Source organism: Phaethon lepturus, unplaced genomic scaffold, assembly GCF_000687285.1.
Source record: "Phaethon lepturus isolate BGI_N335 unplaced genomic scaffold, ASM68728v1 scaffold8660, whole genome shotgun sequence".
Taxonomy (NCBI): domain Eukaryota; kingdom Metazoa; phylum Chordata; class Aves; order Phaethontiformes; family Phaethontidae; genus Phaethon; species Phaethon lepturus.
The window spans coordinates 120,839-143,543 of NW_010512560.1; the positions used below are offsets into that span (position 1 = coordinate 120,839).

At 41.5% G+C, this 22,705-nt stretch overlaps 1 protein-coding gene across 1 annotated transcript in view; it reads left to right on the plus strand.

The window, feature by feature from the left end:
• IGF1R (insulin-like growth factor 1 receptor) overlaps window positions 1-22,705 on the plus strand; it is a gene marked incomplete at its 5' end in the record, with an annotated part of 156,793 nt that overhangs the window by 89,348 nt on the left and 44,740 nt on the right. The gene's annotated exons all lie outside the window — the stretch shown is intronic.

Genomic DNA, 22,705 nt, shown 5'->3' on the forward strand with positions numbered 1-22,705 from the left:
CGTGTTAAAATAAGCGTTTATCTACCTTTGGCCGTGACCTGAATCGGGTTTCCCCGTTTGCAGCAGCAGGATGGGCTTGCAGTGGGTGTGATGGAGGAGTAGTGGATGGAGTTATTTGTACCGGGGCTGCTGGGAACGTGTGGAGTGGAGCTGTGCGTGGGAACGGGCGCGCTCGCCTCCCGGGCTCCTTGCCGAGCCGCTGGCAAAGGACGCCGAGCTGCCGGGTCTGTTGCGCCGCGCCGATACGCGGGCTTTTGCCGGGCTCGTTGCCTGCTTAGATATCTTTCCTTGAGTGCCAGAGATGCTTATAACCAGCTCCCTTCTGTGACAGGGGACGTGGATGGCAGTGGATGGGATTTGGACATTGCTGTACCCGTCAGGGAGGCTGAAGGGCCTGGCGCTTCGTCTGCCGCTGCGCGCATCCGGCTTCGATGTAATGACCGGCGGAGACCTTTGTGTCCGTGCAATTGATGGTTTCCAGTAATTACTTCCAGTTGCAGCAGCACACGGAGCGTGGCTGGATCCTTTAGGTGCCTCTGTGCAGGTCTCGGCAGAAGTAAAGTTTCAGAGAAGATGCTGATGAATATGAGCAATTATTAAAGAGGTTTAGGCCAAAAAAAACCCCCCCAAAAAAGTAAAGTGTACAAATCCAAGTCCACTGGGGTATTGCAGTAAAAGCATAAAGGGCTTCGGGTGCCAAGCTTAAAAATCCAGACACCCCGAGGAAATACAGCAAAATCAAATTAGTTGCAGGAATTAGTTCACTTTTGCTAACTCCTGCTATTAATAATTTAAATTTTCTGAGATGGAAATTACAATTATAGTAGTTGTTTTGCTGTATTTCAGGGTACACTCCCCTCCAGTAATTTGACCTAGTTTACTGATGTTCTAATTCCATTCTCTCATTTTGAACACTTTCTTCTTGTTACCAGCTTTGTCAAGTCTTCTAAATATTTTACTGTCTGTTCCATTCCAGGATCAAATGGGACAGGCATTGTCTTCTGGCTAGAGAAAACCTGTGTTGAAAACCAGTAGTAGTGAACTTCCTTAATAGAACAGATGCATCTGACCTGAAAAAAGACTTACATGCTCCAAAATTTACACACACACCCCCAACAGCAGTTGATAAGAGATTTTTCTGCTGTAAAAATTCCTTGCTTATATCCTTAGACCATTCGCGTTACAAAGCCCTACAGCTAGACACCTTTCCGTCTATATATGCTGAAATAAGGGTGTTTGGTTTTTTTCTGTTTTACACTTGTAGTGGTCCTCTCTAGTGAAGATTAACTTCCTAACTAGGATTTGCTTTTCAAAAAAAAAAAAATTTGTCTTCTGTGAAACTTCTGTGGAGTTTCTGCTGGAATTACTTGTTCAATCTGAATTTCATTGTGTTGCATAAATGATGCACGTGCTCCAGGGGAAGCAGCAGATTCCAGAGGCAGAACATGTATGGAGAAGTCATGCTCTGTTGTGATAGTGCTCATTTGTAGGACTAATTTTTGAATTAAATGCAAATCATGGGTGGTGCAGGGTGGCGGTTTACCAGTGGCTTTTGAAATGTGTTTTTCTGTGAGAAGTGAAATGGCTGCTTCGAGTGGCAGTCAGACTCCACGTATTTATCAATGAGCAAACCTGACAGGTCTTTAGATAGAAGCTGAAGAATTATGTTAGTATTTATCCCTTTGACTTGTGCTCTAATATATTTCATAGCAGTCCTCTTCAAATGTACAGAGTATTGTCGATCTGATAAAATCACTTGTAAGGAATTAGGATCTGTATGGCTAGGGTAGCAATTAATATTTCTAGTAGTGAATTTTGCAAGCAATATTAAATCATGGAGGTTAATCTAGTGACTTTGTTTTTCAAAACTCTCTTCTGGGTGAAAATTACAGGTATATAATTTCTTCTTCTACAAGGGAAAAAAAAAATGGTTTTCATGTACAGTATGGTGCCTGTATATAAAGTATCACATCTTTGACTCTGAAGAGACACAAAAAGTGTTTGTCTATGATTGTATTTCTGGCTTTCAAAATAATCAGTAAAAATTCTTTAGAAAATAATTTCTACTCCATTCTTATTCCCCCATGCTGTGCAATTAAACAGCATTTCTACCCCAGGTAATCATCCTAATCGTCATGGTTTCAAAACAAAACTTTTTTACTTTTGAGAAGTACCTTTTTTTAAAGTTTAAAAAAAAAATGTTTTCTGCCTTGTGTTACTGAATTTCTATCAGTTTTTGTTTGGACTTGTCCAGTTTATTAGATAACCTGAAATTTAGATAAATGAAACGCCTACTGACAATAGTTTTTGTTACAGTTAATAAGTCTCCTACATTGTGGGCCAGCACAGTTTCCATGGTGTATCAAAAATGCATTAGGTAGATTCCTAAAAAGCTTTCAAATATAAGTGTATGCTATTAACTGGTCTCCTTTCTGTAATGATTTCCCCCTCAAATTGTACCACTCAAGGCTACATGATGTAAAATGGAGTGAAACACCGGTCCAAGATCTCCGTGCGGCATGTGCTCCCTGCCCCTCGTCCGCGGTCGGTGCCTGCACCACCTCTTTGGCCGGTCCCTACATGTGACTCTGTGACTGCACCCAACACCGCTTTCCCGCTTGTGCTGGCGTACTCCAGGCTGTCAGCGTTGGCTGATGGGCTTCCCGTTACGTTCGGAGTTCGGCAGACCGGAGGTCTTGTGAGCAGGAGTTACTCAGCTTTGATTTGGAAGTGAATCCCTCCTCTGTTGAAGGCTCCAGGCTGTGACCTGCATCTTCAGGGTTGTCGCTTCCTCACTGCGTCAGAACTGGATAAAGTCGTATTGTTCTTCCAGATAATGTTTACATTTACTTGAGTTGTCTCATCAACTAGAAAACAAATGCAGATTTTAAAAGTACTGGAGTAGCTTCCATCTGGGTCTCTTAGAAGTTTTCTAGCCCAGAGCAGGAGGCTACAGCGCCTGGTGCTCCTGCATCGCTTGCCTGGCTGACACAGGGACGTGGGCTGCTCAGATAATTAAAAAAAACCCCAAACCCCTAAAGTCCATCGTCACGACATCAGCTCTGGAAAGCGTTGGTGTAAGTTACTACTGAGTACATTTAAACTAAGAGTGCGTCTGAAGCCCACTGGATTTGCTACCTGGACCTCCAGATTGATTGCATGTCTTTTCAGTGAAAGAGAAATAACCGCTGAGAGCTGATGGATGGGCGATGGCCTTTGCAGCAAATCAAAACAGGGTGGGAAATGAGGGGTGCGTAGCGTATGACTGATAAATAGCACCTACGATAAGGAGTTTTAAAGAAAAGAAATAATCTGAGAGTGGCTGTAACTTGCAGGAATTCAGGATACCTCGCTTGTGGCTGTACTGAAATCTCTGTTGCAGCTCTTCTTTTTATATCCTTTGTCCTTTGAAATGCCTTGTTGCTGTTAGGGTTGGGCTCTTATTTATTTATTTATTCCTCTCGGCAGCTGCAGTGCTCAGACTAGTAGGCTGAGATGCTAACAATGCGCTGCCTGCTGCCAAGAAAGGAGGTATTTGCATTCATTTTCACCTTCTTACTCTGAATAGAAAAAACAAATAACTCCCCTGCGGTCCCACTGAGTCCTGCCTCCCCCGAAATGTAAATACATGTGCTGGTACATGATTTAGAGTACTTACTGGTGGTATGTTACATACATCAGCTTAGCAGGCAGGTAATAGAAGTGTCCGTATTCTGTAAAACACAGCAGTTTTACATGAATCCAGAATAGCCGTAATGATAAAAAACAAACAAACAAAAAACACAACCAAACAAAAAAACCCCCAACCAGTAATAGGTTTCATAACAGTTACTTAACAGATTATAAGTCCGATACTTTACTCACATTACTTTTTCTGAATTGTTTTCTTTTTTTCACAAAATTGCAAATTGTTTTTACTCATCATGTCAGGAGCAGTCTGCGTACAAAAGAGGCAAATTGTTTGCATTTTTCGCTTTTCAATTAATTTTGACAACAAAGCAAGAAAGAGGAATGAGAGACTTGTTTGCAGTTCCTACAAGTGCAGCCTTTGAGTTGCGGAGCTGGGTCGTGGGGTGACTCCCGTGTGGATTTGGCGAGTTCGGGGTGCGTGTGGGAGGCCATGCCGTGCTGCTTGCTGGCGGTCTTATGAATGGGAAATGAGTGGGATGGTAACTGTCCTGGACGTGGAGCTTGGGATGTGTTGGCTGGATTGTGAAGGCAGCAATTTAACTAAAGGGACATAATTTGGGCAGCAGGGTAGGTCAGAGAAGCCCAGAGATTGAAACTCTGGGGTTTTTATATTTAATATATTGACTAAAACAGCTGTAAAAAAAATAACCCTGTTGCCGTGACACTTGTTTTTGTGTGTCTGCTCAGTGTTTAATAAGCCTCTTGTTACGCTTCAGAGAACTACGTAGAAATCCACTGTGCCATCTTTTTTTAATGCATTAAATGATCTACAATGTGTTTCTTTTGTGGTGAAATCCCGTTGCCTCAGTATGAAGAGCGCACGGTATACATGTGTCTTTGTTTAATTCAGCATGTTTTCCTCTTTCAGTACTGGGAATAGGACATTTTAGTCCTTCTGTCACCACTGCAGCAAAGCGGTGCGGGGTGCTGGGAAGGGCAGGAAAGGCACACGGCGCCGTGGACCTACGCGCCCGCCGCCTGCGCGCGGCGCGTCCTGAAGAGATCGCACCCGCGGCAGCGGGTTCTGCAGTTCTCAGCTGGCTCTCTCTTCTGTGCAGTTCGTGGTTGGCTTTTTCCTTCCCTCCTGAAACATCGGTTTAAAGAATCGGAGGACTAAAGAAATTTAAAAAAATTTAAAAATCCACTGGTACTTGTTTAGACGTATCAAATAACCTCCAGTGTAGCATTTTTATCTTGCTGTCGTTGTGGTAAGAGAGGTAGAGAAAAGACACTTGAAAGCCTACGGCAGCGTAGCCTGTAGGAGCTTTACAAATTGATTCAGATGTTCCATTCGGAGCAGAGATTTGATAAAGGGTAATGAAATTGAATGGCTTAAAATAATCTTTTATTGATTTTTATGGAGAGAAATCTATACCTGCAGAATCACACTGAGGTTATAGCAAGATCTGCCTTTAAGTTTTGCTTTGTTTGTACATGTGCGCTTCTCAAAGCGCATTTTTTTTCCTGCCTTGAATGGCTGCTTCTGCTTCCCTTTTAATTTTAAGTCTGAAGTCAAGAAATGCGTGCTGAAATGTTAACAGCATAACAATGTTCTGTCCTATTTCATAGACTTGGTACAGGTGCAGAGTTTTGAAAAGCTATTTTTTTAACGCAGATCAGCTGTGCTGCCTTGGTTGGATTTGGCCTGGGGGCGGTGGCTGTCCCCTGCCCGTGGAGCAGGTCCCCGTGGGTCGCAGCGGGGGACGCGCCTCGTGATGCTGCTCCAGACTCATAAACAAACGTCACGTGGCCGCGCAGCCCTGCAGAGCAGTGTGCGGGCAGGGATAGACAGCGAGAGCATTACCCTTATTGGATTTCCCCTCCGAGCTGGCGCTGATTTGAATGTTTTGGAACGAGTGGTGAATGAAACAACACAAGGCTTGCTTTTTTTTTCCCCCCCTCTTTTTTTTTTTTTCCTTTCCTTCTTTTCCACTGCTTTCTTTTCAGCTGCAGGGTCTAGGATGCACAAAGAGTCACTGAACCTGTATGAAGCTTCTCTAAATGCAGGTGCTTGCAATGCAGCCTGCTTTGCTTTCTTGACAAAAATATCTTGGCATGAGCAAGCACAGTACGCTTACAGTCATGTGAGAGAATGTAAAGGCACAGATAAAATAACAAATATACTTGAGGTTTTTAAAGAATTTTTGTTCTATGCATCTTTTTAACATTTAACCAGTAGAGGTTTTCTTAGAAATGGATTTCTCTTGTTCGCTGTTGTGTAGTTCCTTAGACCCACCGTGTACCTGGTAGAAACAGCAGTGCTCTGGTTGTGAGACTATTCTTTGGGCCAGTCTGCTAGCCCTTGATTGTGAATGATGTGACATCAAAAGCGTTTAGCTCTAAATGTAATTATAGCTCAATTTCTCTTTGTGTCAGGTCTTTTGATTTACAGCATGCACATTATAAATGAGTAGGATACTACCCATAAAACAATATATGCTGCAGTACTTCGCTAAAAACATAACTTAGAGCATGAGATCGGACTTACAGCTGAATACTTCTTAGTTGTAATCTTCATCTTTAGATACCGGAGCTCAGCAATCCTTTAGTTTTAGATCCCTGACCTAAACCAGCAGAAACTAGATGCTTCCTTGCATGAACTTTGTAACTTCTGGTTATTGATAGGGTTGCCAGTAAGACTGTATTGACGTTTGGGAATGAGTTCATGATGATACTTTACTAGTGGTTTATAGAGAATAACTGATGAGAATGCATTTTTAGGAGTCTGGAGTAGGGAGGAGGCTTGAGGAGTTATTTAAGAGCTCGAGGAAGAGAGTGCGGTGTACAAGCTCCTGAAGGATAATTTAGGCCAAAAGGGGAGCAGGGGAAAAGCTAATATACAGCAAGAGATGGTAGAGTGAATGGGATGCTTTCCTCATCTGTCCGGGGATAAGATAGATATGAGCAAAGCTATACACTGCCATGCAAGTGGTTTGAAATGCGAGGGAATGAGAAGCTGGCCAAGGGGCTTGTGGACTTGTAGAGTTTCTTTTAGGTTTAGTTTGGCAGATTTCAAACTACATTTGAAAAGATTTTGGTTTTCAGAGACATTGCTATTAAGTTATTTGTGCTGAGCCTATTCTTTTGTTATCCATTGCACCAAGAACCACAAAATGCTTTTAAAATTGTCTTTTCTCAGAGGTACTTAGTGCTAAGGAGCACATTGACCTGGTAATGTCATTCTCTAAATGATAATTTTTAAGCCAGATACATTTGTTAATCTTAAAAAAGGCAGTTTGGAGAGATCTCCCTAATTAGTATGCAGACAGTTGGTACCATCTCCCAAGCTGTGCAGCTGTGGGCAGGTCACGTAGACTCTAGGTTCTGTTTTGTGCCGTGGGTGAAATCCTCTCGCTTCCCCACTACCGTGTTGAGTAAGGCAGATAAATCCGCCAGTGACCGCAGGTCACAGCTGTGGCTATTGGTGGCTGAGAAAATCCAGTTGTGATTGACACTGGCTGTGTAGTAGAGATTATATCAGACATGCAACAGCGGAGTTAAGTGGAAACCAGAGATAGAAAAATGGGACTGAGATGATGGGAGTCGTGTGTGTCTGCAAGTGGCTAAACTAACTCTGTGTTTGTGTGTGTCCATCCTGCAATGGAAGAGCCACCATTTCTCTCCAGTCAGCATGAAAAGCAGAATTAGATTAACCTTCCTTTTCTCAAGTGCCAAATTTGGCAGTGTTATCTCATAAAAACAATTACTGGTGTGAAGTTAATTCAAAGACGCTCAATGGTGTAAGCATGCAAACTTGCCCAGGTGGCACCACCTGCATCTGTGATTAATGAAAACCAGGAGGACAAAACAAAGGAAACCATGTAGTTTAAAATATAAAATTAATTTTTAAAGCCATTTGGCTTACTACTTAACCTCCAAAACCAAAAAAGCCCTTGAGTCAAAATAACAAAGATAGAAACTTTTGGCAAAGGTACCTTGTGTACATTTTCTTATAAGAATCCCAAGACTCTGTTTTACACCTGAAGAGGTGTAAAACTAAATTACAAACTAATGCAGTTTGTAATGCTCCTTCTAGCTAAATTGTATAGTCAAGTGACGCGGTGCTGACTTGTATGGTTCAGCCATGATTCTCCATAAAGCCGTTGGCTCGGTACTGTTCTGTCAGACAAGCCTCACTTCTTTCCATGCTGAAGATGATGACATTTGTTGCCATCCTGTAGATGACAAAACCTCTAGAATCTTCACCAGAATATCTTTGGGTTGCTTTGTCACAAAGGACCCAAGTCTGATACTGCAAAGGTATTTCACATTTCTGACTAGACTGTGGTCTACTGTTCAGAGTTGAAATAAGTAGTTCTTTGTGGTTACTGATATGTCCACTGGTAGAATTTTTTGCAAATATCCCCAAAACAAGCTGATTTCTAAAATGTTTTTTAAAAAGGCAATCTGGCTTTTGCTTTGTCTTTTCTCTATTGCGTACTGCCTGGAAAGAAAATATTTGAACCCCAGGTCCTCTGAATAGCAATCTGTAATCCGGTACTGAACTCTCTAATCCAGGGCTTGTTACATTTTAAAAGAAAATCACTATGGTTTTGTAGTGTCAGGGGCTTTTGCATATCAAGACAATCAGCTGCTTCTGTTCCTAAATCTTTTGCTGTAACCTTGAGTAACTCGTCATTTTTTACTCCATCTGTTTGGATTTCATGCTTTGTAAAGTATTTTGAGAACTGCTGATTAAAAAGCGCTGTATAAATGTGAAGTATATATTTTTCTGTTATTAAGACTTCATGAAGTTTAATTTGTAGGAACCAAGGCCAAGAAGCTGATGTTAGTAGGAACAAGCCCTTTAATACCTGGGAAAGGGAAGCAGAAGGTTTGTCAAATGAACTATTGGTTGAAAAGCACTTCCCAGGAAAGGTATAAATGGATTAAGAGTTTCCCTTGTGGGGAAGGACGTGATGTGGGGAGGAGGGAGTAATTAGTCAGTTTGGAGATTCTTCTGTAGCAGTTAATCCTCCAGCACCAGCGTGGCCACCAGCGGATACTACATCCTTGGGGATGATCGCTGAGAAGCTGCTTTACTTTCTGTCATCACTTTAACAAGCCGCAGTGCCTAGATAAAGTGCATCAAATGAATCTGAGAAATACTTAAGCTGAAATATGTATTAAGGTTAGGGGCTAGCCCAACCCCCTTACTTTTTCCCCATGCCATTCCTAATTCATAAAACAAACCATAGCAAACCCTTGAACTTTGTGCAAAAACCTGTTGCTTTATAATTTGCAATTTAAATCATACTTCTCTGTATTTGACTGCAGGCAAAATCAGCTCTTCTATTCCCATCCAATTTAATGCTTTTAGTTTTGGGTGTGTGTGTGGGGCATCCTGGAATACTAATTATTTTTTCCCCTCCCTGTTCCTTGTTTCATAATCATCAACAAGCAGGATCTGCCGTTGTTTGGTAGTTCCCATTTATTGTTTTTCAGTGAAGGTTCTGTCTGCAAATTTGCATTTGCATGATTTTTTTTTTTATTAGTGTGATTTTTAAACAGTGTGTTCAGGCTAGTGTTTGCATAATTACTGAAAACTTTATTTAATGGGTATGGAAGTTTAGGTTCATATAACTGCAGAAGGCAGGGCTTTCCCAGCTTGAAACGGAGACAGATCCATTCGTTGTTTCTTTTTGCGGTCGTAAACATTGGAAGAAAAATGCCATTTCTAAGGATGGAATGGGAAAGCGTTTCTCAAACTGAGCGTGGTCTGATGGCAACGCGGCACTGTCCCCCTGCGGCTGGCCGAAACCAGCCACTGGGCTCCCTTTATAGTCACGAGGATCTGGGCCAGGGGTGACAGATAAACTCTTTGTCACAACATCTCTCAACATCAGCATTAAATGTTTCTGGGGATGATAGAATATTGTTAACTTCAGCATAGCCAGGAATATTCTGTTCTTGGTCTGCTTTGTGTATTGTAAACGTACACCTAAAGAACTTACTGAGTGGTGTGGCTGGCATGTTCAGCATAGATCAGTAAACAGAAAAGGATGCACTTTTGAATAGTAAAAAGACAGCGTAGCATCGTGAGGAGTTTGAAAACGGGAAGGATGATGATGCTTTCACCCATTTGACCTCTATAACCAGATATATCTGCAGTTATTGGCTCAAGGAGACCCATAACTGCAAGAAAAGGTAATTGCAGTCCTGTTTACTGCAGTATTATTGAGAAAGCAAGCTTAGAATTCATTAAATTTTACATTTGTAGGTGTTTGTAGGTGTCCTAATAATAATAACCTAATAATTTCTAGGGTAAATGAGGTTGTGAGAAGTCTGCACACTCTGTCTGAAGCCTGCCTATTCTGCATGAAGAAGCTATAAATACTTCTATTACTGAATTGTATAGTATGCTTTTGTTTTGGGAACCTGTATCTTCTCCGGTACCTAATACTAACGCCCCGCAGAATAAATTGTTTAGTGGATTTTTAAAAGAGAATTTAAAAAAACTCTAGAAAAGGGTCAGTCAAATTAGAATGCTTTTGTGGAAGAACATCTGTGCTTTAATTACTGCAACACAAACCTATTCTTAATGGTGTAAATACATGTGACCTGTTTTTTTATAATTTCAAAAGATAATACCAAGCTTTGCTGTGTTTAGTTCTTCAAAGGCCTTTTCATAATTTACCTCCCTAATTTTGATGGGAGAAAAAATATTCCCTATTTAAATCCTTCCCTCAAAGTGAAGTCAACTTTAGCTTCTTGGGATAAATTTAGATCATTTTGCTTCTTTCTAAGTAGGAGGAGTTTTTAGTAGCCTTTAAAAGTTTTTCTTGTGTTATGGGTATGCAAAGTGATGGAAAACAATTACACCAGTAGCATTACTGTTTAGATGGTGCGATGTACAGATTTTTTTTCTCTTTGAACATTGACTCACCGGGAGTCGTCTGTTAATCTTGACAGCTTTACTGCAAAGCAAAGAAAGCCTCTGAATAAACTGGGAAAGAAAAAATTGCAGCACTGCTGCCTACCTGCAGCGAAGACGGTGACTCTGGGGTTAAAGGGACCGAGAGGCCTCGGAGCGTTTCCCCCTGCGCCTCTGATGAGAACTGAATTTGCAAATGGTGCCGCTTAGCCAGGCCGAGGGCCTTTGCTGCGATGACTTCAGCCCCGGTGCGTTGTTTCGGGTTGTTGTAATTGTCTGCAGAACACGTTCAGGGGCTCTCCCCGTGCCGGTACTTGTTCGGAGCATACGCAACGTGCAAACAAACCAGACGGCGAGTGCCATGAGGGTTTAAGGAACCTTTCTTCGTCGCGAGTACCTGTGTCTGCAGGTGCAGTCTGTTCCTCTGCTCAGCTTTCAAAGCGGCCATTATTCTGACTGAATCAAAATATATCTTTGTTGACCTAGGCCCTTTCTTCCTTTTGAAAACTCCTTTTGCTTTATAGGGTGATTCAGGTGATGTCTCTCTCTCTCAGCTAGAATATTCTAAGGACAAATTAATTTTGCTAGAGGAAAACTTTCTCAGTTTAGTTAAATTTGGCTGTGTTGGCCACTGCTTTCCTGGTAATGTTTTCTGGTTAGTAGGTATGGAGGCTTCGTCTTTTTAAGCATAGTCCAGATCTTGCCACATTTTTCTGTGTGGAGCCTGTAGGTCCCAGATGAATTCTCCTGAACTTGAATATGGTCTGACTCCTCAGCACTGGGGGGCTTCGTGGAAATTACCCAAGTTGCAGGCTGGAGTACAAGCAATTATATGGAAAGACAAAAATGTTTTCCATATTTTGAGGGGGGCAGAGAGGGCGGTACTCTTTCTGCTTTCTCTTCATTCCTGATGTGACAGCACCATTCGGTGCTCTCTGCCTCTGGACTCTGCAAAGCCTCATAGGAAGAGTTTTGGGTTTCTTGATTTTTGTCATTTATAATAGCTTGAGCACCATGATGAATCTAACGCTGTGAGAGTTAGATCCCAGTCCCAGCCACCACAACATAATTAGGATTTGAAAAATCTGGCCGTGTTTTTCTCCCTCAGCTTTTTGTATAAATGTTTATTTATATTGAACATGTAAAGGATCTGCAAATTAAAAGCAGTTTCTGTGCTCCACAGGTGCCCGGCATGTGTTAAAAATCCATTGATTACGAGGCACCTCTGTCGTGACAAAGACTTAGACTTCTTTCTGGAATTTATGAACTATTGAAGTGTTATTGTTGAAAAGATGAGACGTGATTGCATGATTCTTGGGCGGACCTTAGGCCGATCGTACAGATTATGAGTGTCACCCAGCCCTCATTCGTATGAAATCCACCTTTTTTTCCTCATCTTGCTGCATTTAGAGAGCTGATACAGTCTCTTTCTCTGCCACCCGTTGGAGGACTGTAGTGTGCCAGCATCACTGGACACAGCATGGACTTGGGGGGGGATTTTGGATTAAGTTTGAGGGTTTTGTCTCCATTTGATTTTTGAGGGGGCTGATGAACAGTGTGTTGGACGTTGTTGTAATGGCTTGGATTTGCCTGGTGTGTCTGTAACGTAGGTGACTGACGGAGCTGCTCAGCTGAGCGTCGAAGCGCTGCGGCTTGCAGGCGCTGCGAAAATAAACGGGGTAAGGTGAAGTGTGTGGCAACAGCTGTATGGTTTGGGCTGTAGACGATGTATCAGTAGCATCGATACAGAATCCTGTGCCAGTTAGGCATGTAATTGCACAGAAATGGCCTCTAATACCAGTTTCAAGAGGAGCTGCCAAAACCACAGCGCTCAAGGCCTCTCCCTCTGAGTTCGGCCAATGCTTGAACGAAACAGCCCCCAGCTTGTTCCTCCGGGACACAGGCCTGCCTTGTTAGGAAATCGGTGAAGTTTGGGAACCCACAATACCTCACATAGCTCTGTGTACAGTAACGGAGGGTGGAAATAGGGCCATAGGCATGAGCAACCAGACGAGTTATAAATATAGAATACTCTCTCAATTCCAGTTTCGTTAGTCATGGGAGGACAGTGAGAGTTTTATAAACTTATAAGGAATATACAAACAGTTCTGAATTTAAAATAACTCTGTATAATTTTTTTAGTGTGTGAAAAGAATATTCTTTTTTGAGACCATCCATGTAAGTATCTGCTATACACAGAGTGTAAGGATCTGTGTATTTATATGTTCATGTGAATGTGATTTGAGATGACAAAAAAAGGTACCGGAGGAGAAAAGTGTAGCTCAAACGCGCCAAACTCTAGCAGAAACAGAGTGGGAAGCAGCGTGCTTCCTATTTTGTGCCAGTATCAAAAACATGAATCCCTCCCTTTAACGAGTGGCATCTGATGCCGTCTCTGCCTTCAGAGCAGCCGGGCAGTACCGCTGAGCTGGCTCTGCTGCAGCCTGGAGCCCCTGTCAGATCCAGTGATACAGCTCACCTTGGCCGTCCTTCCTAGAAATAAATAAATAAAACTGTCTGGTACTCCCTAATCTGATCACAAATCCTTACTACAGGAAAGGATTTAGAAAGTCCAAAGCAATGTCATTATTATTTTTTTCCGGTCATACTAATAGGAATTCCTCAAAAGCATGTGCATGTGTATAAGCAGGGACAACTTGTGCATCCAAGGATTAACTGTGTATTTGACTACATGGCCAGCAGTGCGTGTGTGTGTGTGTGTGTGTGTGTGCCCTTCGTCCCGTGAGTGTATTGTGTGTGTTTGCAGATTCTGGGGGATGGCATAGTCAAGCATGGTTTTCCTCGTTTGCTTTATTTTATCAGTGTGTTGGAAGAGCTGAAATAGTTCCGTCCCATGATGGATGGTGTTTTTAAAGATAGTATACTAAGTGCAGGCTGGATGACATAATGTCATCCTCCACTTAGGTTAGAAGAAATCACTGAGAAAACCCATATGCAGTTCCCATTAGTACCCCTCACTCACCCAAGTCACTTTTTTCCAGTGTCTTCTAAATTTCAGGTGTTTCAGTCCTTTTGCTTGGCTTGAGCCAGCTATGGGGATTCAGAGCCACTGAACTTGTAATGGTTTGCTTGGGGCTTCCTTTGGGGTCACGGCAATGTCCGGTGGCCCTGCAGGTCCGGAGCATCCTTGCGCTTCTCAAAGCAGGCTCTGCAACCTGGCTCAGTCTTTTCTAGCAGCAAGTAGAGTTGTTCAGTAACCCGCAAGCCAATAGGCAATTGTCGCAGCAGTTTTGTTCTTTGGAGATCAAACCATGTAGGATGGAGTTAAAAGTTCACGTCCAGACAACTCAGGGTGATTTACAGGCTATGAAAGCAATTTGTATTAAGATACTCAACATCTTTCCTCTTCCCTCTGAAATGCTCCCATTGACAGTTGTGGTGTATGAGAAGAAACAAATTTTAATACAGATTTCAAGTCAATTGTAGCCTTCCAGCTGTCCATGTTGCCTGTAGATTTGTTAAAATGCATTAAGAGATGGATTAATGCGCTATCTTCCAGTCTGCTTTTGGGTCGTACAGACTCTGGCACCTCTGTACTCCCCCTGTGTTACAAGAGAGGAAACATTTAGAATGAAAAAAAATATTCCATGATGATTAAAACCAAGGAAAGTGCTCAGCTTTTGTTTGTTGTGGATCTCAAAAGCACAACCTTCAGTTGCTGTCACATTTGCTTACACTCCCTTGTATTTCTGGAAGTCGTGAAGGAAATACTTTGTTTAGTTGTTTTGAACGTAATTGCCTTAATATTGTTTGAGGCTCTTAACAGGATGCCTTCACTTGCAATGTGCAAATATTGTAAGTGATGACGTACTCCCAGGCTTCTAGTTTGTAATTTAAAACAAATGCAGCCAGGTGTCTGTAACTTCCCAAACCATTAATATTCTTGCATCTCGTTTTGCCCTTCCATTATAATTCTTCTCTTTTCTCAGGTTCCTAAATATCTAGATCTTAAGCCTGTTTTTAGTGGGCTATCTCACTAGCAGGTGAATAGCTTGAAAAACTTTGTTATGTGGTACAACACTTTGAATGTTCTTGCACTTTCTGGCTGCTCCCTTGAGTTTTAATCTTTTTGATGGTTAAAACTCAACAGATTTTGTTATTTGTTGTTAATACAGGAATCCGAGTTGGAGATGGGCAAAACTTTCTAAGCTTGGCCTACTGTGTGTATTTTAAACATCAGTTTTACTGAAGCCTTTTTTTTCCCATCTTGTTTCATTTTTAGGGTAATTAGCCTTTGACTGGAGCAGTGTTGATGGCTGCCTCTAAGACGAGCATTATGTTTCATTGCTTATGCCAGAATGGTTAAGCCTGTTGATGGGCTTAATGCATAAATGCGAAGGGCATTCCAAATGAAGCAGGAGTTGAATCCCTCCAAACCAGTGATTTTTTTTTTTTTTTCCCCCCCAAGATTAAACTGCCATTATCCTTCAGCATTAAGAGAACTACATAATTTAGGCCAGTGTGATAATGCGATCAAACTGTCTTCCTCCTTTAGAATAAATGTGGAATGTGAATAGTATTCTTCCTCCAGCTGGGGTTTTGCCAGGAGATGACTGACCAGCACTCCTTGCTTGCAGTATATTAATTAAATCCTGTAAAGCTTATTGCCTTACACTTGCAGCATTTGGAAGACAGGCAGATTAAATCTTGCTCTAAGCAACAACCAGCAGTAGATTGCTCATAATCTGGAGTGAAAAGAAAAACAATTTGCTTCAGAGCTGTTCTGCAGCAGCCCCTTCCTTTCCTTACGTGTTACTGAAGAGTTCAGGAACTTCAGTTGCCCCTTTAGAAATGTGAACAGATTTGTGAGCGCGCGTGCTGGGTGATCGCAGCACGCGGGGAGCAGCTTTCACCGCTGCTGGGTGACCCTCGCTCGCCTGCTTTCATCCTCATTGGCATCGGCCTTACTGTTCTGATTTGCATCTTCCAGTGGGAAATTTCCCTTTTTGTAGAGAAAACGTTTCTAGAACAGTGCAGCACTGATGGTAAAACATTCCAAACCAATTTGTTTACCTAATGTTGAAGATGGAGTAAAACTGGCCTGAATGCCTGATAGATGCTTGTGTATATGCCTCAGTTGGGTTTGTTTATGTACTGAATTCATACTGGCGTGGAAGGGACAAAATGGACTTGTTTTTTTCCTCTTTCTCTCAAGTGCCAGCTGCAGTGATGCCAGTCTGGGTTGTGCTGGGCAACATAAACTGTTTTTAAAGAGAATGCAGTTCATGCTGCCTGAGTTTGTCAATAAGTCGTGTTTATTTGCACCTTCCTGTCGTTAGTATTACGCACTTAGCAGCAAATGGAGTAACTGTACTATCTCTCAGTTTCTGTCAACTGTGGTCTAAGGTGGTTGTTTTCTTCACTTGGGTTTCCATTTGCTCTAATTTTGGTGTGACGTGAGTAGCTGTAACGCTGCTGGAGCTTTTAGCAGGGTTGATTGCTTCACTTGGAGAAAACCTGAAGAAACGGGAGGTTTTACAGTGCCAAATAGTGTCCCCGAGTTCTCTAGACATTCCAAATAAAATGGATTTAAGACATGTTATGTATCACAACTGGGAAGCCTGGGAGCTGTTCTGAGGTAACTTCTAGGGTAAAGAATTAATGATAGATGGCCAAAAGAGGTGGTGGTGGGGTCATCAAACTCCAGTGTATCCAACTGAAACGTGCTTTGGGTTGTTTTCATTGTAATTTGTAATAGGCTGCTCTGTTCTGTTCAGGTGGGAAGGAGAGCTATGGGTACGTTGAGCTGAGGTGTTTGTGTTTTTGAGGGATTACAAACCATGCTGTGGGCCTCTGGCTCCTTGGAGCTGCGTTGATGCATGTGCTAGTCTGAAATGCTCTAGGTACTAAAACTGTTGTGAGAGGAAGGGAGAATACTTATGTTGAAGTAAAAAAACCGTAAAACTAGAAGGCATCAAGTACCTCACTACAACAATGTGTTCTAGCAAAGTGTTTGTTTCCTTGAATGATGAATATTTCCTCTCTCTTTCGTAGACCTTACTGCATCTGGTGGTATGTGAGAGTCTCCGTGTGGTTCTGGGCTTTCTTCTGCTAACCTGTCTCCACTCCTTTCTTGCACTTCCTTTGCTCTAGAATCATCTAAAGGTGCTTCAGCTGAGCAGTTGGACCCAACTGCTGCACAACTGGTTGTACAAGCATTCGTCATGGTACTGTTTTTCAACCATAAAACCCTGAGGAAGGGGATGTAAGAGTAGATTTCTTATTTCATATGGTTAAAGATTGAGCAATTAGTGGGCTGATGTCAGGTTGGGCAAATCCTTTGAAGTCATTTGAGGTTCTGGATGCTTTGTCACACCTGCTCCTTCTCTTAGGGGATATGGCGCACAGCATCTGTGACAAACTGAAATACCAAGAAGAAAAAATCTTTGTGTGGAATCTGACCAGATGTAGTTAAACTTCATCTGGATTTGTATAGTCGGAAGAAAATAATTCACAGAACAACTTTGGAATAATTTCAAGATCCTTGGAAAGGTCTGCCAGATAAAAATGGGCTGGTGATGACTAGGATGTAAACATGGAAACACATGACTAGTGAAATGGTCTCGAGTCAGCCGTTGCTTGCAGCCTGTAGACTTAATGCCCTCTTCTTGCTTCTTGGTATAAGTTTGTACAGACCTATCCACATACTTTACTGGTGGGGATGATCATGTATATCCTAGAGGCTTGAAGAGGAAGGAGATGATCACTTTCAAGTCCTAGGATCAGTGCTGAGTTGAACTGAACCTTTGAGATCTGGCAGTTAAGTTCAAAATCTGCCACACTTTATGCCTTAACTACTAGAAAGTAGTTCAATATGGCAGTTGCTTTTTCCTTCAGGATTTTTTCACTGAATGTGAAATAAGCAGTTTTGGAGTGCTGGGGGAGAACCGAAAATACAAAACCCACACCATTGCTAATGCGGTGCTAGTATCTGTTTGTGTAGCAGTGTAAAGGTTTTATACAGCTGCTCTAAGTGGCCGCTTCAGTTCTTTGGAGATGACTTGTACCCATATTTCTGTGATTGGAACACGTTACTGCATGTATTTAATATGGGTATTTCCTTATTGCAGCCTTTATTCTGTAGTTACTTGATGCCAGCCCTAGCCGTGAATCACTGGAACTGGATTTTCTGAGTAATGTCTCTCCGGTCTTTCTATTCTTACGGTATACAGGGCAAAAGAAATGAGGTCTTGTATAGGCTGCTTGAGCATTTGAAGTCTGATGTTTGAAAGACCATATCAAAGTTTAGACCATTACATTGTGATATTTTAAAAATTCTCTCATGTAGAGGGATTAACGTTCCAAAAATTACCATTTTTTTTCTGTCTTTGTGGGTAAAATTAGCTAATTTTTTCAGTAGTTGGCTAGGAGAAAACACTTCCTCCTCAAGTTTCTGATCAAAACTAGGCTTTTTTCCTCTTTTCTTTCTGAAACATTATTTCACATGAAGGATGCTCTAAAAACGCAGAAACAATATAAAAAAGGAATGATCGAATATCGTTTTGCAAGGACAGAAAGAATCTTAAAAAAAATAAAAATTACCCCACACTTGGCAACCTTTTGCTTGCCCGCATGTGACTGGCACGGTGCCATCCTTGGCAGAGGCCAGTGCCTCAGCTTGCCAGAAGTCTTCCTCTTCTGGCTGCATTTTCACTCCCTGTGACTGATTGTTTATTCACCTGATTTTTCTGTTTCAATATTGCTGAAGTCGTGGCGTCTTGGAGATGATAAGAACACTGTGTCTGTCCAAACTGTACAATAGCCATGATGTCAGCGCAGAGTGTTTGCAGCGAGCGTTAGCTTCGTGCGTGCTTCAAATAGCAGGAGGTATTAGATGTCAGACAAACTTACTACCGCCTCCTTAGCATGAGGCTATCCAAAAAGGAACTGCCTTAATACGGAGAGATCTTTGTTTCTTGCTTTGTTTGGAGAGTTGTGTTTGAGGATTTCCCAACCTTGCTTTGTGTTTGCAATTTTGGTTTAGCATCTTGGGGATTTTAATTGAGAATAACGAGTCTCTGAGTCAGATTCTCTTGGAGCTCTTCATGTTTTTAAGATTGGTGCATTTAGCTTTCAAGTATTTCCTTTTTGTCAAGTCTTCCTATGTCAAGTCTGAATCTGATTTGCTCAGTAAATGGGCATCTTGAAATTCATTATTTTGCCTTTTTTTTTGTCAATTATCATAGTATCTTAATAGTATTTGGAAAATCTGAGTTCTGTTGACAAGGAAAGCTTCTCATTTGAAGAAATCAGAGAGAAGGTGAAGTATGGATGGTCAAAGAAACTACTGCTGTTGGTTTTGCTCCAGTAAATTTGATCTATGACTCCTGTACTCCTGTAATGTTCTCCTCTCAAGACCTGACAATTATTTAGTACTTTCACTCCCTAGATGTAAATAGACACTCTGGTCTAGTCAAGCCTTCATCATCTCTTCATAAAGTCATGAAGCTGCTTAAGGGTCTGCCCTTCTCCAGGTCTTGCTTTGACATCCTTCTTGCATGGCTGCCCTCCAAGGTCTCTGAAATTTTCCACAACTTCGGTAGCTCCACGTGATGACAGTTAAGCTTTTTTTGCCCTTGTGCTTGTCAGCAAGGATTTGTTTGGTGGTTCGGTTTTGTGTGGTTTCCTTTTTTTGTTGGTTGGTTTTTTTTTTTTTAATACATTCATCAGCTTTCATGATCCGAGGCACTGTTGTACCTGGCTGATAAATTCTGTCCCCAAATGTCAGCTCACTATTTGCTTATGTTTGTGTCTCTAATGTTCTTGCAGACTAAAGTCAACAAGTTACCGAGCACATTTCAGGGGTTTTTTGGCAAAAATATTTTGGAACCTGCATTTTAAATGTTTTGGTACAAATCTAGCAGCCCAAGCAGCACAGTTTGGGGAGGCAGGGGAGAGGATAGATGGGCCTGGATTGTAAGGCCAGCCAGTATTGTTTAGTAAGATTTTTATAAGGGGGATATCTGAGGGAACTGGCATGAAGAGTGGATAAGACTTTTTGTTGCTCATAATATATCCTACACACACACACAAGTTCTTGTTCTGCATCTTAAAAGAAACAGGATACTCGTATTGTCTCCAGCCTGAAAAACCATGCCAACGTTAGCAAGAAAAAGCAAAAAATAGGACTGAGAAAAAAAGCAAGGTTGCTGAGCTTTTAAAAAATTATCTTTAAAAAGTTTTCAAGACTTGTTGTTAAAATGGTTGTGATTAAAATATTACTATAGTTTGAAAACCTGTTTCGCTGATTGCCTTTTTCATGTGAACTTGTATATCCTTCTGTGCTTCAATTTATATTTCTGTAGACGAGAGTCAGCAGATTTACCAGGAGATGCAGGGAATCCTATTTATATCGCAGACTGTTCATGAATGGCAGAAGCATTAAGGGAATATAAAAGTCTTTCCCAAGGATGAAATAAACTCGATCTTTTTCTGCTATATTTAGCTGAATACTTAATGTAGCAGCATTTGTTTTTTAGCAAGTTGTCTAGATGAAAACAAAAAAATGATGTTAATCAATACTTCTAGTAATGAACCTTGTGGAGGCATGGGGGGTGTGTGGAGGTGGTTTTTTTTCTTAGTAGGGCTTTGAACTGGAAATGTAGCTACCACAGAAAATCTGAGTTCTGGCACCCACTCAGAACAGCAGTCCATCTGCTAGCAAGACACGCTGATTTTTTTTTAACTATTTTTTTAATCCCTTAGTAGTCGCAAATGCAAGTAGTACTGTATACCTTAAGGCGAGAGGCCATTTATGATGCCTTACTAATGTGGTGTCTGGGCAGAATTTACTCCTTGCGGGTTACCAACAACGACAACAAAAAATGCACCTATGTACTTATTTTTGTGTAAGGGTTTGGTGTGTACGGTTTTTTCCCTTTTCAAGAAAAAAAACCCAAACGGCATCTTTATACGATGCATTATTTAGCAGTGATTTCCTCTGTATTCCTGCTCTCAGTGGTCTTAAAAGTAATTGGCTCTACAAAAATTTTCTTAACTTGGCCTGCATGTGATATTTGTGCTCCTTGGGCAGGCATCGGCCGTCCTCATCCTCCCATCTCCCTGTTCTCATGGTCTGCCCCCTCCACCCCCCCCTTCTACTTCTCTGCCTCCTTTCACTCTGAAAAAAATGAGCGTACAGGTATGGAGCAGTGGTGGTACCAGCACCGCTGTTGGGTTAGAATAGTGATATGGGCAAGGAAAGGGCTGCAGTGTGAAGTAGCGTCTCTTGTCTTAACTGGAAGAGCAGACGAGCTCTTGGGCACCTGAACAGTACCTTCCCGTGCAGTACACCTGCATTCAGCTCGGACTATCTGAGCTGTCTTTAATGCCAGCTTCTTGTGTTGGTGGCACGTGGCTACATACGTGCCACTAATAGCACTGTCAGATGCTGTAAGCAGGTCTGCCTGCTAATACAGGAGAGATACTGCGAAGGCTGTCAGGTTGCTTGGGAAGTACCTGCAGGTGGAATTAACTCCACAAAACTTTTCTTAGCCTTAATTGTATGAGGAGAGCCCAGCTTTGAACCCAAATGCTTAAACTTGCCAAGTTTTCAGGGCTTAAAAAAAAAAAGTTAATAAAATTAAGCAAGATCAATATAGAACCATTTTGATAAGAAATGCAAAGTTCTCTGATGGCAGCATTGCAAGCCCTTTTTAAGCTGGATGCTACCTTAAAGCTGGCAGAAAATGGCTTCTTGTAACCAAAACTTGACATAAGCTGTCTAGATCCTGATGCAGAGCTATGAACAGTATTTCTTTTTTTCTTTTTCTTTTTTTTTTTTTAATTACTGGTTAATAGCCCTGTTGTGCTTTTGGTCCTGTGTCATGATTGTGGTGCACTGCTCAGCATTGTAAAAACGTACTGGAAAGCCTAGACCTTGTTATGGGAAGATGAGGGGTCAAGACTTTAGGGTGTTCAGTCCTGCACAAAAACAACACTGTAGCTGCAAACTGAAAGACAAATTGCAATGTGGAACTTTTTGTGGAACCGTTTCATAAACATTGTCTTTCTCTACAGGCTGGGCTCTGCTGCTTCCATGTTCATTTAGGGACATTAACTTCTTTGCCGGTTGTATGCTTTTTGCTCAACTCGCTCAGTTTAAATATCTTGTGGTGCTTTGCTTGGATCTCGCTGTAGTTGTACTACTGAAATTTTGTTTTATGCTGTTATTATTGGTACTGTGTTTTAGCTAAGTTAGAAAGTGGAAAACAGTTACTTAATGCAAACCAGATTTCCTATCTGCGTTTGTTTACAGAGCCTCTGGCACACAACTCGCATGGCTAAAAGGCCATACAACGCTGTAATCAAAATGTTGTTGTTACATAAATATAATGCTGCCACTTCTTTTGATCTAACAGTGGTGAGCTTGTCTGCAGACAATTCTGCTCTTTCTTTGTGTCTTCCGAGCTGAAATGCTGTCATGTAAAAATGAATGTCTCCATAAATTTGCACCCCATTTTTTTTCTCCCTTTCATATTTTGTTCTCTGAACCCAGAATTTGGGGATAAGGCAGAATTCTGTTACGCTCTTCAGGGGGAAATAGTAGCTCCATGGTGCCACAGTATTTGATGTGTACCATCTGTACTTTATTAGACCTCATTTTGCATACATAAGCATCATTGGGATGCTACACTGGGGTCAACCTAACCATGTGTGCTACAGTATAGCAGTGCTTTGTTGTACAAGTGTAATTAAGTTGTTTAAAGGAAGCTTGTTTTCTTGCCAGTAAAAGACCAATTTGAAGTACAAATAGGAAAGACAAGAAATGCTTAGAAAGACAATAAGTCAGCACTTAAAAAAAACCCAACAAACTAACCATAATACTAGGGCTATGGAGTAGGTTCCAGTACTTGCCTGTTTCCATTATCCTTATGCTGATCTTGCTTTCAGCAGTTTTCCTTATTATTTTATTGGCTCATGTTATAAATTTGATCTGAGAAGAAGACATTTCCAGGCAACTAAAACAGAAGAACAGAATTTAATTTGTCAGTTTTACAGGAGTTCGTTCTTTTGCTGAGGTACTCTAGATCCCAGGGAATGAAAGCATCGAGTTGTATGGATCAAGGTTTTTCCTTTAATGCCATTCACTTTATTTAATAGCTCTTGTTCATGCTACCT